This window comes from Mercenaria mercenaria, chromosome 4 (genome assembly GCF_021730395.1).
Source record: "Mercenaria mercenaria strain notata chromosome 4, MADL_Memer_1, whole genome shotgun sequence".
NCBI lineage: Eukaryota > Metazoa > Mollusca > Bivalvia > Venerida > Veneridae > Mercenaria > Mercenaria mercenaria.
This window is the reverse complement of record NC_069364.1, coordinates 22,417,351-22,435,805: the sequence shown is the minus strand read 5'-3', so window position 1 is coordinate 22,435,805 and position 18,455 is coordinate 22,417,351. Positions and strand designations below refer to the sequence as shown.

The 18,455-nt window shown below is 34.5% G+C and overlaps 1 protein-coding gene across 3 annotated transcripts in view; it reads left to right on the top strand.

Annotated features, from left to right (window-relative positions):
- The first annotated feature begins 1,229 nt into the window (after positions 1–1,229).
- LOC123551167 (titin homolog) overlaps positions 1,230–18,455 on the top strand; it is a 280,515-nt gene continuing 263,289 nt past the window's right edge. For 2 of the 3 annotated variants that reach the window (XM_045339898.2, XM_045339897.2), the window contains exon 1: positions 1,230–1,569. The gene's annotated coding sequence lies outside the window, so the exon portion shown is untranslated. Of the gene's footprint in view, positions 1,575–18,455 lie in introns of all 3 variants that reach the window. The other variant, XM_053540695.1, reaches the window with a different exon arrangement.

The window sequence follows — 18,455 nt, the reverse complement described above, 5'->3', positions numbered from 1 at the left end:
GACGACGTACAAAGGATGATCACAATTGCTTACCTAGTCACTTCGTACAAGTGAGCTTTAACATGTTACAAATGTGTTTCAGATGTAAAATTGCACTTTTTTGTTCATTTTTCCGATTGAAAATGACATGTGACAAATGTGATCAGATCTCACATCAAAAATCGGCATCGATCACATTTGTCTCAAAAAGCGTTACAAATGTGCTTGATTTCTGTAACATATGCGATCTCATTTGTAACACTTGTTACTTATGCAATCGCATTTGTAATACCTGTTACAAATGCGATCTGTTACGAATGTGGTCCTACAAAGCCCCCAGAACAGAAAGAGAGAATTTATCAAATACAGACGTGTCATTTTTAACACGTAATCATGTTTAAATACGCTTCATCTTTAATATGAACTAATGTTTTTGAGGCTTTCGTAAATAAATTAGACATCAGGGAAACATAAACTTATACAAAATATAGATAAATAAATTAAATGCAAAATAAAAAATGACGAATGCAAGGCTTAAACCATCAACCCTATCACTACAAAATGATTATAACCTACTGCGTCATCAAGCCATCTATAGATCTTACTTCCAATATATTTTGTTTTAAAAGGGATTGCTAGTACTGATTGTTTATTTGCATGTTGCTAAAAATAAAAACGCCATAATACTGTGCGGTACTTATAAATCATTTGCCTCAACGTTAACGTGATGTTTTCAAGCATGACTATAAATAGATTAAAATGGAACATGGGCAATTCAACATTTCTCTAATATGTTAAAATCTAAACATTTCTAATTTTGAAAAATAATTACAAATTAGTTCAGAGGCAAATCATACTGTTCATGTTCAACAGATCATTTGTCGTGTGGGTTCGAAACTCTGCATCGACATTTAATTTTTATTTCATTTTTGTATAACAAATATTAGATTCCTTCATGTGTTCTGTGACAACACGACAGAGAAATATTTAAAGCCGATATGGCAGATGAGAAATGTTTAGCAGCATATCAAAGATGATATTAATTAGATGCATGCATTTAAGCGAATAGTGAACAGAATATTATGTTATATAAGACAAGCATTAAGAATTGTTATTTTATCAGTTTAAATGTCATAAAAATGGATTCATCCTCGCGTTTCGGCGGAAATCGCGTTATAATTGGGGATTAGTCCTGTGTATATTACAGCTATTTATCAATACCGTCCTTTTACGCATGCGCAGAAAATGAAAAAAACTGATTTACCAATATCAAAAATGTCTATGTACATAGCAAACACGCTCAATTTTAAACTATGTTGTATTATGGATTTTTCAATTGCACATTCAAGCCACAGGTCAGACAAACACAGAGTCAGAACTTTTTAGTGCAATGGATATTCGTGATTTCTGTTACCAGTTTACAAAATATAAACATACGAAGTACAGTATGATATGAAAAATAATTGGAGATTGTTAAGACTTACTGAAAATGCAAGGATGATTAGTATCTGTATATATAAACAAACGCGTACCTCATTTACTGCAACAAGAAACTTGAAACTCATGGTGATTGGACAAGGAGCGATACATGTAAGGTAGATTTTAATATTGTAGAGAATATACATTTGAATTGAAATATGTAGTCATGTGATACTGTAAATTCATATACATTGCATAAATTTTATCTTTGTGCTGGGGTACGCAGAAAAGTTTTCGTGTACTTTTGCATTCTATACGTAGGTCGTGACGGCACTTCTTTCCGTCTTACCTCTGTTCTAGGGACTGATAACCTGATAACCCAAAGTTTGTAAACTTCTTGAAATTCTGTATTATCAAAATTATATTGTTTAATTGCATGAATATGAGCATCCTAAATATTTGCAAGTTCAGCTTGTGGACTGTTTACACGAAACAGGAAGTGACTACTTAGTCATCCAAAATGTATAAAAGTATGCAACAGTTTTATTATCGGCGCATCTCCTTACAAACCATACTGGCTGCGTAGCGATAAGAGGTTATTTTTATCGGTGCGTTGGCCGTAGCAAAGTGTCGACAAGTGTCATACTTAGCTTCGTTTGGTACTCGAGTAGGCAAATAGGCTCGTCTTTTGACTTTCTTCTCACAGAACCACTCGATTAACAGGCCGTCATTGGAAATCTTCGCTTGACATCGGACAACTGCCATTTTTAAGGTATATATAGGATTTACTTAAATATGTAAAGGTATTTTGATCAAATCAAAACAAGTCTTGATCGTAAAGCACTTTAACTAGCACGTATTGTGCTATTTAATGACCTGTCAAAACATGTTCCCGGCTTTCACGTTAATCTTATTTAGGCTCGAACAGAATATAATGAAAGCCGGGTCCATTTTATGACAGGTCAAATAAATTGGACAATAAAAGTGGATAAACAGCTTCAATTTAATATAGGTATAGTGGACGCAACTTGACCCTGAGGTTTGACCTTTGTATTATAATACATAAGGAGGTACAACCTATTATTGAAAAGAAGTGTACGTAAAACGCAAAACGCTTCATCTCTTTGCATTCATAAACTTAAAATAGATGTAGATAAAGGCCTCAACAGACGGTAGGTTTTTGTTGTACAACACCAATTAAATGTAAGATGTACATCCAAATATTATCATGTGTACGATGCTTTTCCTTGATTTCGTAAATCTTAATTCTTGACTTACAGAGTAGGACATGTTCTATTTCGTAAGTTTTGCCTTACGTACCACCCATGTTGACAAGCAACAAAATGGTAAATTATTAGTTGATAATGAGACAAGCGAATGAAATTCCAGACATAATTGCCCAAAAAATAAATACAAATCTGAAAATAAAATGGTTTCCAATGCATAATGGACAAAAGATGACACTGAAAAGTTAAAATAATTTGAGCCGCGCCATAAGAAAACCAACATAGTGCGTTTGCGACCAGCATCCGCACAGTCAGTCTGGTCCATGCTATTCGCTAACGGCTTCTCTATTTGCAGTAGGCTTTGAAAGCGAACATCATGGATCCTGGCCAGACTGCGCGGATGTGCAGGCTGGTCTGGATCCATGCTGGTGGCAAAGCCACAATGTTGGTTTTCTCATGGCGTGGCTCATTTGTGTCACCCCTAATCAAATTCATGGGACATAGAAAATCCGATTTTTTCTAAATAAGACTATAGACTCGGGAGTTTAGAAGTTATCTTATATAATTAATGGTAACATTCTTTTCAGTACCTGGTGTTCTATGTATACTAGGAAAATCTCTGTGATTTATATGGGAGTGGAATCATATGAAGTTATGACGTCTACAACATCACAATTTATGTGATAGAATTGGAGGTCCACTAAAGTCTGAGCAGGTCTACTAGATTTTAGCAGTTGGTGGACCTGCTGGCAACTGCTGAAAAAAGTTACGGTCGAGGCCTGGATTTAGGTAAAAATAATTAAAGCTGAGTTTAATGGTATAAAAATGAATTTTGAGACGAGTATTTCGATTGGTTGATTCTGTACAGATTTGAAATTGGCAAATGACAGGGTAGCTTTGTGAGACATGTCTCTGATTGTAGTTTTATAATGCTGGATTTAGGTGTAGTGTTTTCATGGCATTTATTTGAGATCAAAATATTAACTTATTATAACTGAGTTAAAACAAAAAGTAGGAAATGTGCTGTTCTATTTTAACCCACCTGAACCAATTAGTTCGAGGTGAGCTACTGCTATAGATTGATGGTCCCTGGTCCTGCATCCATCATCTGTCATCTTGCATCTACATACTTGCTGATGGCAGTTACTTGCAGGGAACAGATAGTGGTATAGAATCCTGGAACATCGATTTAGTTAACTTCTGCTGTTACCTAACTGAAATACTGTGGAAAAAGTGGCTCTTAACCAAACCCAAAACAAACTAAGAGACGTAATGGATCTTTACAAAACTTGTTGTGTATTGTCGTTGTTTTGACCTCTCTCGAGGTTTGTTCAAATGGTTCTACTTGATCCCTTTTAAAGGCCATCAGAATTTTAAGCTGAAAACACTTCCAAGGACCTCTTCTTTGGTCTGTAGCATCTTCACTTAGACCAGTTCAATTGAAGGAATAGAGCAAGAAGGTCAAAATTGCATAATAGTAAAGAAGGCATTGACTGCTTTCTGGCACTAACTCCTTGACTTGTAGTTCCAGGCTCATGGGCCTCCATGGAGAAGTGGTTATGGTTGTTGGCTTCAAAACTATTGCCCATCTTCATTGTGGGCACCAAATTCTGCATATGATGTAGAATGTTTTTTCATGAGATAAACTAATATCAGTGATTCTACCCAGGTTTTGCTCATGACGAAACAATGCCTGGAGCACCACATGTAGGGTCTTCCTCCACTGTCAGAATCTAGAGAGTCAAAATATGACTTACCGGGTACAATTTTGTCTGTGTGATGTTGTAATAAATAGAATTTGCTATCCAACAGACTTACAGCTGGAATGATGCATTGAGGGGCATCTAGAGTCTTATTTCATGTCAAAAGCAGGAAAACGGCCATATGACCTATAATTGTGTCAATGTGAAGTTAAACCAATAAAAACAAACAAATAGAACCACTTGATGGATCTTTACCAAACTATGTTTGTAGTGTCTATGTGTCTACCTCAAATGTTTGTTCAAATGAGACCACTTGACCTCTTTTAGGGGCCTCCATTTCTGAAAATTGAAAATTTTTGGAGAACTTCTTATTAACCAAGTTACATCGACTGCTTATCGCCAGACAGCCCATTTGTTTCAAAAAGAAATGTTTTTAATTTATTAAAGTAAGATTTTAAAAAAAAAATTGGTTAAATTTTAATTCTTAGTTATGTAATTGGCTTTCATGAAATATGCATGTGTGTAAGTGTGTTTTAATTTTTGCATAAAAGGTAGTTCCAACCATACCTGGTAAAAAGCAATGTGGTAATAAGAAAAATCAACAAAAAGTTTGTTTTAAGTTTTACACAGTGATATTTATTTTGAGTACCTGTCTGAGTAAAATATTGTATCTTTAAAACATTTAATTTCAGACAATACTTCTTGATTTCTGCTTATGAGAGAAGATTTTTAGTAAAAAAAAAACAACGCTGTTTTGTAGACAGTCAAGAAAGGCATATGCTGTTCATGATCTGCGTAGACATTTTTTAACAATTGATTCAAAAAGAGGTCATGATTATTAATCCTTAATAGTATTTATTAGACTATATAGTAATACATATTTGGAAAATTATTTTTAGGTATCGCATATATGATGAAGAGGTGGTCAGTCAGAATAGTGATGGAAATTCAATAGATCATATAGATGTGTTAAATGCTCCTAGAGCAAATGGTGTTTCATCTCCAACCAGCTCCTCCCCACAAGAAAGCAACAGTTCCAGGTAACCTGTATGCAACATATTGGTCTACTACACTTAAGCATGGCCTCTGTGGCTGAGTAGGTCAGGTCACTGAACTTGAATCAGACTTACGGAAGGTCGGTGGTTCTACCCAATTGCCCACTCGTGATGAAATAATGCATGTAGAGGCACATTAAGGTCTTTCTCCATCATCAAAGCTGGAAAGTCACCATATGACCTATAATTGTGTCTGTGCAACATTAAACCAAACAAAAAAAAAAACAGGAACAAAAATATCAATATAACAAATATATGTGTGGGTATTTGTTTGTCAACATCATTATATCCCAGAAAACTAAGTTTAGGGAGGTATTTTGGAGTCATGGATTGTCGGTCTTGTAGTGAAGCAGTCTATTTCAGGTAGTTTATGGAGCGAGCTACTTCCACATTTTTAATGGGACTCCAATGAAACATAATACACATGTATATATTTATATTATATTCCTCATGAAGTGTAGATGTACATGACATTTTATTCTGGGATGTATGAAGGTGGGAGTCACCTAAGTCCCACTCCTCCCTCAAGTTGGTTTAGCAAAATCCATAATTTCTAGGAGATTCCTATGAAACTTCATATATATGATCACTGCAACATGTGTGTCAAAGCAGTTTCATGTCCGCTCTGTAACTCTTGAACCTCTTGAATGATCTGAAGAAACTTGACACAAATGTTTATGACATTGAGACAACGTGCAAAGCGAATGTTTTGGGTGGCTCACTTCAAGGTCAAGGTCACTTTTAGGGGTCAAAGGTCATATGACTTTGTTTCATGTCCGCTCTATAACTCTTGACTTGCTTGAAGGATTTTTAAGAAACTTGGCACAAATGTTCACCTGTTCAAGACGTTGTGCCGAGCGCATGTTTTCGATGGCTCGCTTCAAGGTCAAGGTCACACTTAGGGGTCAGTGCAATTTCGTATCCGCTCTGTAACTCTTGAACACCTTGAAGGATTTCGAAGAAAATTAGCACAAATGTTCACCACATCGAGACGACATGCAGAGTGCATGTTTCAGATGAGTCGCTTTAAGGTCAATCTGGTCACACTTAGGTCATACATTCTGGCTTATATTGCACCGCATTGCGGTGCTTTTTTTTCCGATTGTTAGGATCGTACCAGTTTGATTCAGTGGGGAAAAATATGTTGTAAGTTAAGGTTTGTGGGAAAAGAAGGGATATTAAATGCACTTATTGAAAACGGAAACATGTAATATGTTTATGTAACAAAAACTGGTGTACTGCTACAATCGTTGTGGATAAGGTAGCTTTGATATATGCCAAAGGGCTTCAAGGATTACATCTGTTGACTTTTGGTTAAAACACCTAACTTCTGATGCCATTAGTGCATAATGAAAATAATGATAACAATAAGAAGAAGAGGAAGAAGGAGAAGAATGATAATAATTATGACAATAATAATGATATAAAGGAAACAAGACTTATGAAAAAGGTGCATGTCTCCTCATATTACTCCTACTAAAGGCTATGATGAATGGATAAGCTGTATCTTGCTATAGAACAAAGAAATATGTTGTGAGAAAGACAAGCATAAATGTTAAGCAATTCAGTGTTTGTGATGCTAGTTAATCTTTCAGGAAAACAGAAAAATGTAAAAAGCAAATATTAAAAATATTGTGTTCAACACACTGACGCTTGAATTCATATATAATGTTTGTTATATGTGTGTGTGTAGTAACACTAAAGCTTGGTAATACTTTTGAATTACAAAAATGTATAAAGAAATGAAGTTCAGAGGCCTTTGTTGAAGGATTGATTAAGTGCTGACTTCTGATTTATTGTCCCTTACCTCTGCGTTTAAGCCCCACTTGATTTGACATGTGAGGAATTTTGTAACTTTTCTTTCTTAAGTTTTGAAAAAATGTTTTATAAAAATTTTCGAACTAAGGCCTTTACATAAACAGAGAAATGCTATTGGTTTAAACATATTTTATTAACAAAATACATAGTTTACAAATTGTATACTATCTAACAAATTCAGAAATATGCTTAGGATAGGTTCGAAAGCCGATAGCTTATATAGACCTCATCAAGTAAAGAATGATATTTACGCAGGTCATATATTTGTAATTTGTCTGGCTTAAAATGTAATTTAGGGAGAGTGCCTGTAGATATAGTTTATGTATACTTAAGGATTTTGAAAAATCACTCCATCTTATGATGTATAAATGTATTTGATTTCATTTTGCAGTCCTACAAAGTCAAATGCACAGAAATCCAGCCAAAGTGCACAAGGCAGAAACACAGGGGCCAATGATATTCCAAGTCAAATTGCTGTAGGGACTTTAAATACTGACAGCGTTCAGCATCATCCATTGACAAATGAACAGTTAGCATTCCATAGTAGTTACCATTAGTCAGCATTATTGTATAAATGCAGGGTTCTGATTGGTTATGCAGAGTCATGTGACAGGAAGTTATGGCACAGAAGGAGATTAGTGGCTCAAAGTAGTGGGAAAACTTTTAGCAAATTTGGCATTTATATTTAGTCAGTGCTATGTTGTGTGAATAGATTTACTCCTCTGTCAGACTGAGGGTATAGTCTCATTTTTCATACACTTGCACATGGTATATTAGAGCCGTGCCATGAGAAAACCAACATAGTGGGTTTGCGACCAGCATGGATCCAGACCAGCTTGCACATCCAGGCAGTCTGGTCAGTATCCATGCTGTTCGCTTTCAAAGTCTATTGCAGTTAGAGAAACTGTTAGCAAACAGCATGGATCCTGACCAGACTGTGCGGATGCGCAGGCTGGTCTGGATCCATGCTGGTCACAAACCTACTATGTTGGTTTTCCCATGGCATGGCTCATTTCACTGTTGGCCTAAATGTTTGCAATCATATATTTCTGTATAACTAATGACGTTTTTGTCACTTTGGTATCAGCATCTTTACTAAATGGTTTGCCTTGAGCATAGTGCTTATTGATGTTTCATAGCAGATGTATCATTGTTTCTTGATTTACAATTCTGGGGAGGAAATGTGTATGTGGCACAGTAGCTCAATTGGTAGTCCAGCTCGTGACTTTGATTCCAGTCTTGTACTACGTCCAACCTGGCCAAGTCTGAAAATCTGCATAATCATAATTGATTCATAGCAGAACATAAATTTTAAACTCTTAAGAACATAAGAAACAAAGTAGAGCCTAATTTAATGTAGGTACTCTATTGATCTTGTGAACAGATAAATTATTTTAGCTTATTCTTCATAAAAATCTGTAGAAGAAACAGCTGTTAAATATATATATGAACATTCTGTGTTTAGCACAGTATAAATTCGTGCTCGATTTGTCCACAAGAGGTTATCTGGAGTGTTCATTAAGGAACTGGCAAGGGAAAATTGTAACGTTGCAGAGCTAGAGCTCTCTGCAAAAATGTTTTGTGTAAATGAATTTTATCAGTAAGTAATAGTTCCTGATAGAAATACACATTTAGTTGCACTAGTATACATGCACTTGGAATTTACCTTAGAGATTGTGCTTTCCAGTTAATGCTATCTGGGTCTCTGTGGATGGGCCTTTATGAGAGGTAATTAGAGTCATGGATTGGGACTACTCAGTAAGCATTGGAACAGTATAGTCTTTCTTCACATTTTACTCTCATATTTTACTTACTGTGACAGATACACATTTCTTCTGTGGGAATATCTAAAGAACTGATTTTGCTGTACTATTTTTAGACTGTACTATTTTTAGACTTAAAATGCATGTAATTCACTGAATATTGTCACTGCAGGCACTGCAAAAAGTTGTACACTATTTGTGTTTGAACAAAGAAACAGATAGTATATGTAGATAATATTTTTATAAAGTACATAGTTTAGATATTCTTCTTTTACATCATAGCACAAAATTTGAAATGAGTCACAAGTGATATACTGCTGTATTAAAATTAAACCTGATACGTTTTATACCAAGTGTACCCCAAGTCTACCCCGTAGCCTGTTCTAGCTTGAAACATGATTCAAAGAATTTAATGAGGTTAGAATTTTAAATAATGGAAAGAACTGACGAGTTTTTGTATAGAATTTAAGTTCCTAACTTCTGTCGTAAGTTATTAATTTACAGGTTAAAGCTGAAAATTTCTTGTTTAAAGAACACCTTTTTTCTGGAAATGCCAATCATGAAAATATGATGTTATGATAATTTTTAAATTTCATGCTGTGCCATACAGAAAAATGGTCACTTTTTCTCAGGATGGAAAGAGACAAAACTGCTTTATTTTAATTGACTTTTAATGGCTTAGGTACCGTAATGCCCCGTGTTGTACAAGTATTTAACTAGCTGATTCAGAATCATTCAGAGTATGATAGTGTACTTAATTTTCATTCAGTGGCCATCTGAATTGAAAAAAAAATAGTTTGTCTTCTAGGGTAGGAAAAGAGTTATATTCTCGTAAAAGTGTGCAATATAAAGATGAAATATGAATATAATCTAGGAAATTACACCACTTTCCATATCGATCTTTTTTTTCTTGCAGTTTAGGAATGATGTGTGTATTTTGTTGTTGGCAGTATTGCCAGTGCCAGTGCACCATATTGTTAATTTTGGTTTTGAGAGAAATTTATGAGGAGTAGACTATGTTACTAAAATCTTAAAGACACTGTTGCAGAAACAGGCTGAACATTTAGTGGGCTGAGCGCGAAACTATTGTAACTTTATATAAATAAAGAACAAGATACAGTAGTTTCGCGCTCAGCCCTCGATTTAAGTATGAAAACCAGTCTGATTAACAGTATATATTCTCCACCTGTGTATACCACATATTTGCTTCTCATGTGAAAGACCTTACTTCAGATGTTTTCATTGCAGTCACAAGTTTTCTTTTGTTTTTAATATAATTGTTTTAAATTTTTATTTATGTTATTCATATAAAGATATAATTCTTGGAATAGAAAACATGGTTACATTTATTTTACCAAAAATTCACTGATATAAAAACAGTGATTTCCTATTGAATTTTCATTCTGTTAATTGAGTTTTTGTAAATGTACATGTTTTCTTTGATGTCCCTAAGATAAGCACTCGGAGTGTAGTTCTCAAATTTAAAAAAAAGAACAGATTTCAGAATTGGTATATTGATGTATTTTTTCCTACATTGACTTGATTGCCTGAACTGAATGGTTTATTTTGCCTTGTGTCACTTTGGACCACAGTCTTCTGGCCTACCTTATATGCAACTGCATTTATATGAAGAAGAGATTTAGTTGTTTTTTTTTGCATATGTGCAATCCCATTGATTGTATAAATGACATGACTTAATGGCAAAATAGCCTTATTTACTTTCCTGTTAAGTTTGACCACAAACTCTCTGTAAAGAACACTTCTGTTATGCATCATTATGATTAAATTCTGTTGAAGTAATTGAGATTATTAATGAGTGCCACTGTGCTAAAACCAACATTAGGGCTTTGTGACCAGGATGGATGTGGATCAGTCAGCACATGTATTCTGTCTGATTTGGAGCCTTACTGCAAGTGCCGAAATTTATGAATGAACATTGTGGATGTGGGGATATATTGAACAGTATGGATGTGGACAGATACGGATTCTTGCAGGGTCCAAGCTGTAATGTTGGTGTTTGCATAGTGGCACTCTTTTATCGTTTATGTTTGATGTGTTTTTTTGATCACGGTAGATATGAGGAGTATCTGCTACATTACACCCTCAGAAGTTCTTTTCTATAATTTTCATAATTTTAGTATTACTTCTTAAAGAATAGGTAGAGATTTTGCACTAAGCCATTTGTTGGCATCAGCATTTAAATATTTAGCAATTTAAGATATTTTATAGGTTGCAAAGTTATTTTTCAACTTTATATAAGTATGAAAGTTGTTTGTGGACAAGAGTTTGGAGTTCGGTTTAACCTTTTGTTAAAAGTTAATTTCCTTTGTTTTTCTTTGGATACTTACAGAAACAATTTCCATATTTTCATGACATTGATAAACAGTATAAAGATGTGGTATTTCTTATGCCTGGATGAAAGATAAGTTGAGGCAGCCTATCTAACATCGTTAATTTTTCTCCATTTATTTATTGTTCTTTTGTGTTGTGACCTTTGAGACAAATTGTGGATTGTTTTTTTTACTTTGATGGATTCATTCATTAGGAATTACTTTTGTTCTTTTTGTTGTTATGGGTGTTTTCTACTGGCTGGTTAATTTTTGTAAATGAGGGTTTGTTTTATAGTGAGATATGTGGAAATGTATGAGCTTTGAGAAACAAGTCTGACTGCAGTCTTGATATTCTGTGATAAGTCTGCCTTGTCAGCTGATGAGGTAGAGAACAAGTGAATGAATTTAGGTCATGAGTTTAATCCCCAGGTCAGGGGAATGTACTCTGTGAGGATCTGACAGAAGACAAAACAGTTAAACCTGTGTTAGTGGTCACCTGAATTCAGCAGCCACTTGACGTTAGCACCCAGTCAGCTAGATTTCCAAGATGACATTTTACTCTGATTTTAACTTAACCATTAGCCAGATAAATTTCTAAAATGGACTGGTCCTTCATTTAATTTGTGCAGTACCACTTATTATTCCAAGGGGGTGTTCACTGAAAATTTAGTGACTGAATAGCAAACAGTGCAGACCATGATCAGACTGCACGGATGTGCACTTTTTGCAAATGCAGAAATACTTGCTGCCAGCAGGCTAAGGGTTAATACAGGTTTGACTGTATGCCTGGAGTTGACTCATGTTTGGAAGTTGTCATCTACTTATGGAGAACAAGAATGTTCTTGAAAACAATTTGGGAACACTGATTAAAGATATTCAGTGTGCATCTTTCATTAAGATATTTTGATTTTAGACACGTAAAATGTAGAAAATCCTCAGCAAAATTAACCCTTACGCTGTTAAATTTCTATTCACTTTGGACAGTACCATTAACTGTTAAAAAGGAGTGCATACCAAAAAAGATACTGACTGAATGGCATTTAGTGCAGATCATGATCAGACTGCATGGATGTGCAGGCTGATTATGATCTACACTGGTCGCATAGGCAGAATCAATCCTCACCAAATGAATTAAGCTTGATTAAATGTATGATCTGTGTTTAATAGTTAAATTTACAGTTGAATGTCGTTTATAACAATCACTAAAATTTTATTTAAGAAAAGAACTTCCAGTTACTTAGTGGTACATGTAGTGCATACTTATACTGTGTTTAGCATTTATGTAATAGATGTGTACTTTTTTTATTAAACTAACACATGGTACTGTTTATACATGCAAACATGATAATTTTATGTTAACATAGATATTATAAAGTAGTTGTTCATATTTTCAAATATTAATTTGGGTTGGATATGTTTTTAAGTTCATTTACTGCTATTACTAAACTGAAATAAGGTGGGTAAGCCATCATAGCTTTCTGTCCTTTTTCTCAATATTATTATGAAATTGCATCATTAATATACATGCAGTAAAGTACATTTAAACTAAATGAAAAACTATTCAAAAATGGCTTTGAATTCCATTAAATATGACTTACTATTCAACACATTTTAATACTGTGTCTTGGGCATTGGTGTGAAGTTTATGAGACATTCTTTTAGCATTATCACCAACAGTTATGAGAATTTTCTTGATAGTTTTAAATTTATCGATTTCTTGTCAACATTAAACAGTAGTTATATTCTCTTTTAAGATTGGATAATTGAGCCGTGCCATGAGAAAACCAACATAATGGGTTTGCGACCAGCATGGATCCAGACCAGCCTGCGCATCCGCGCAGTCTGGTCAGGATCCATGCTGTTCGCTAATAGTTTCTCCAATTCCAATAGGCTTTAAAAGCGAACAGCATGGAGCCTGACCAGACTGCGCGGATGCGCAGGCTGGTCTGGATCCATGCTGGTCGCATACCCACTATGTTGGTTTTCTCATGGCACGGCTCAATTGATGTTTTTGTAAAAAAAAAACATTTTGACAAACACAGTGCACAGCATATTAACATGTTAAAACTGCATGTCTCTAGATTTATGTCATGTTTATTAGATTAAAAAAGCCTTTCTTTAGTAAGTAATTGCAATGGAAAGAAATTTTAAAGCTGTTTCATGTGTTTTAGGAACATTTTATCTACAGTAACACATTCTTAGTTAAAGCTCTCAAATGTGTCTGTCTTAAGGTAGTTCTGCACGGCGTTTGGATCTATTTTTTTTCTACAGTATAGAATTTGATAAAATTCTGATTTTTCAAAACTTCAGAATGTACATAGAAAATTCAGCAATAAATAAGGTATGATTGTGTTCTTTATTTTTTGCTGGACTGATTTTATGTTTTTACATATTCGGACTCTATGGGAAAATCACAACTTTCGTAACATTCTCGCGAATATAAATTCTCCTACAAAATAGATTTTTATGAAACTTCTCATGGTTGTAAATAAACATATGGTCCATAATAAGGTTAAATAAAATGTATAGGTCCTTGTACTTAGTTTTGAGATATTTGACCATAATTAAAGTGAAATGCACATTTCAAGCTACTGTTAAGACATTGTTTTGAATTATTTAACTTGTCATATGTTTTAATATCATAATCTTAACTGTAGAAAGATAGTAACAGTGCCATTGTAATGAATTTACTTTCAGGTTGCCATTAATTCATAAAATGATTTTCATTACGGTATGCTGAATCCAGACTTTTTTCTATGTTTTCTGGAAAAAATGATGTGACACCATCACTTCTGGTTTATAAAATGTGCAGAACTACCTTAATATTAGATTGAATATCAAATAAAAGCAATCTGGCAGTACTTTGAATCATATATATTGAAAGATCTATAACTAATATCAATTGCTATTGTTTTAAAAAAATTGAAATTTTGATGTTCGTCTGTAGGCATGTTGCTTTAACTTTAATCTTAGAAAATTTGCTCATTATGGGTGTTATAGAATAGTAATGTAAATATTTGTGGGTAGTACCAAATGGCATAGCTATATAAATATGCTTGTACCTATTTTATTTATATAATTTTGTAATAAATATGGTAATGATGAAAGATGAAAATGATAGACATGTTACATTTTGATGTTTTATCCTACAATTACCCCAGTATTTTGAACACTGTGAACTTGTGGTCTTAAGTTTGTTACAGTATATATTTCAAGCTCTGAATATGTTCAGGTATAATTTCTGCATTTAAGAACGTTAGAGCATATACTTCTGGATTTATGTATGTTCTAGTAAAATTTCTGGATTTAAGTATGTTATTTTATATATGGATTTAAGTAGATTTAAGTATGTTCTTTACAATTTCTGGATTTAAGTATGTTACAGTATAGTTTCTAGATTTAAGTATGTTACAGTATAGTTTCTGGATTTAAGTATGTTATTTTATAATGGCTGAATTTAAGTATGTTACAGTATAGTTTCTGGATTTAAGTATGTTACAGTATAGTTTCTGGATTTAAGTATGTTCTTTATAGTTCCTGGATTTAAGTATGTTTAAGTATAATTTCTGGATTTAAGTATGTTAATTTATATATTTCTACATCAAACTTTGCCATGTTTGCTAGCTTGTCCAGTTAATTCGGTAAGTATAACACAATATTATGAATTAAGAGATCATGAGTTCTATCCCCTGGCAAGGCGCATGTTCTCTGTGATAAGATGACGGAAAGAATGTGTATGAAGTCAGTTGTCCGAAATCTGCAATTCATGTGGGAAAGCTGAGAACAAGTTATTACTGGTGCAGAATCCCAGTAACACTGGTTAGGTTAACTTGGCTAATCATTGTTACATAACCAAATTACAGGTACTGTTGAAAAATGGCATTAAACGCCATCAAAATGATATTTTCTTGATGGATAACTGAAAACAAAAATATTCCATTGCTATTCACTTGCCAATTACAAGCAGATGCTGCAGTGAATAATAGCAATAAGGCATGTTTATACTATTTGCCTATATTTCTGTTGTGGAATGTGCTTTACATGTAAGAAGACACTGAACAAAAATGGCTCCTATAAATAGACTTTGACGACAGTAGCAGTTATTTTTTTGCCTAATAGACATTTAGGTTTAAGATGTAAGTTCTGTTGTAACATTTTAAATTATTAGTGTTGAACTAATTTCCATTGAATTAATTGTTCATATTCTAACAATTTGAGATCGAGACGGGTGCCTCCATGGTCGAGCGGTTAAGGTTGCTGACTTCAAATCACTTGCCCCCTCATTGATGTGTGTTCGAGTCTCACTCGAGGCGTTGAATTCTTCATGTGAGGAGGCTATCCAGCTGGCTTATGGAAAGTCGGTGGTTCTACCCAGGTGCTCGCTCGTGATGAAATAATGCACGGAGGGGCAGCTGTGGTCTTCCTCCACCATCACAGCTGGAAGTCACCATATGACCTATAATTGTGTCGGTGCGACGTTAAACCCAACAAAATAAATAAATAAATTGAGGTCGAGAAATTAATGTTCCAGTGAAATACGTAGTTGTTATGGACTAAACAACAACACTTATGCCCACGAAATTCATAAATTTTACAGTAATTTCACGCAGTTCAGTACTGCAAAATGTAATACAATTGAAGCTAAAACTGCATTTTCATTTATCAGTTTATTTATAAAACATCTTATCTTTTGTAACTTGGGAAATTGTTCATCTTGGACAACCATCTTCTTTCTTTTGGGTTTTCAGTTGAAATGAATTAAACACCTTTTGCTGACGTATGCCATAATGTTGTGCAATGTAATATAAACAATGTAGCAATGTAACATAATATAATATGAACACTGTAAAGTTATGAATGGATGCATGAATTATGTGTCTTCCATTCAATAGAGAGGATGATATTTTTGTGGAATCAATTAAGTTATTTTGTTTCTTTTTCCATATTTTACTTGATGTTGATAATGTACATGTATAGTGTTATCTAATGTTAAGAATATATATTGTCCAACTCTGAGGGAAATAAAAGATCTACTCATAAAAGACTTGCATGCTTATTTGTTTCCTAGTTGATTGCAAACTGTCCAATTTTCCCTGTCAGATTAAGAAAGAAAGTCTTTGCAAACTATCCATCTCTCTTAGTAAGCTCAAGAAAGAAATTCTTTGTAAAGTATTCAATTGTCCCTGTTAGGTCAAAAAAGAAAGTTTTGAAAAGTATCTATCCCACCCTGTAAGCTCAAGAAAGAAGACCTTTGCAAATTATCTATATTTTCCAGTAAGTTCAAGAAATTAAGTCTTTGCAAAGTATCCATCTCTTCCCGTTAGCTCAAGAAAGGAAATCTTTGCAAACTCTATCTTTTCCAGTAAGCTCAAGAAAGAGAAGTATCCAACTTTCTCAGTTAGCTCAAGAAAGAAAGTCCTTGCAAAATATCCAACTCTTCCTGTTGGCTCAAGATAGAACTTAACAAAACTATCTCTTTCAGAACGCTCAAGAAAGGTCTTCAAAGTATCCAACTCTCCCAGTAAGCCAAAGAAAGTCTTTGCAAGGTATCCACTCTCCTTGTAAACTCGAGGAAGAAACTCTGCAAAGTTTTGTCTAAGAAGTGGAGTCTAGAGTGGTAGCTTGGAGCTTTCTTCACAATCGACCAGAAAAAAATTCTTCTAAACTAAACCGATGCATAACAGGATTTGTCTCCCTTTGACCGGGAAAAGCAAAAGCACTCTGCACAGTCAAATGACCCTGAAAGTATATATACGCATCAAGGCAATACATGACCAAGTTCGATTTTGCAATTTACGGTGAACAGATAGAAGGTCATACACTGTTATATTGCCCACAGACTTGTAAACGTATTCCAATCGCTGATATCTACAGACATGATTTTTTATTGAATGATCATCTTTGGAGAAATATTAAAACCTTAATCCAGTGAAACCTATTCGAAAGGGTTATAGGTCAAGGAGAAATAAATCTTTTTTTGTGTCTCAGCTTTGTAGTTGTCAGGGTGAAATGGAGTTTTTGCATCTGCAGACTGCGTTGAACGTTAAATTGTAACATACTATAATATATGAAATTAAAGGCCTCGCGTGATAAATGAAGAAAACTGAATGAGCGGGTACAGGTGTAATGAAGTATTTCGACCCCCATAGAATAATGACTCCCCGGTCATTATTCTATAGAAAAAGTGACCCCCCGGTCATAGTATTATGACCTCCAGATCATAGTACTATGACTCCCCCACGTGAAGTAAACTGAACCTCACGAAGAATATTGACTCCCATAAAAAAACGACCCCCGGTCATTTGGTCAAATTTAGTGATAACTCATGTATCTAAGGCCTAATTGCTGCATTTTATGCCCCCACTCGGGGGAGGGGGGGGGGCATATAGATTTGCCTTTGTCCGTCCGTCCGTCCTTTCGTTTGACCATTAGCCCCAGATACCATCACTTGATACAAAAATCAGAGCATTCCGCAACGGGAAAAGGGATTCTATTTCTAGACGCTGTATCTTGGTGTATACATTTTTTTCAGGAAAATAACAATTCACAATATGTTCACAAAACACACCAGTGTCAATAATCCCTGCAAACTTCGGTATGAAGTAATTCTTCAGAAGAAAACTGCACAAGAAACTGCTAGCATAGAACTTAGTATTAATAGAAGTTGCAATACTTAGCAGTGGCAGTAAAGTACGGTAGCGGCAACAATAGAAAGTAGTAGTAGTAGTAGTAGTAGTGGCAGTGGTAGTGGCAGTTGCAGTAGCAGCAGCAGCAGAGGAATAAGTGACAGCAACAACAGCAGCAGGAGAAGAGGTAGATGTACAAGACGTATTAGTGGAAGCAGGTATAGTAGTATCAGTAGTAGCAGTTGTAGTAGTAGTAGTAGAAGTAGTAGTAGTAGTAGTAGAAGAAGAAGAAGAAGTACATGTAGTAATAGCAATAGAAGTAGCGGCACCAGTAGTAGTAGTACAATCAAAATGTTAACTATTGGCAATGGAGGGTATTAGAGTTGTAGATCTAGTAAAATTGTCCGTTAGGTTTGGTGGGGATCACTTTTGAATAGATATTATCGTCGAAAGTCTTTTTAGGAGCCGGTGTTTTACACGGAAAGAGTAACTTTTTTAAATAGAATAATGTCCGGGAATCGATATTGTATGAGAGT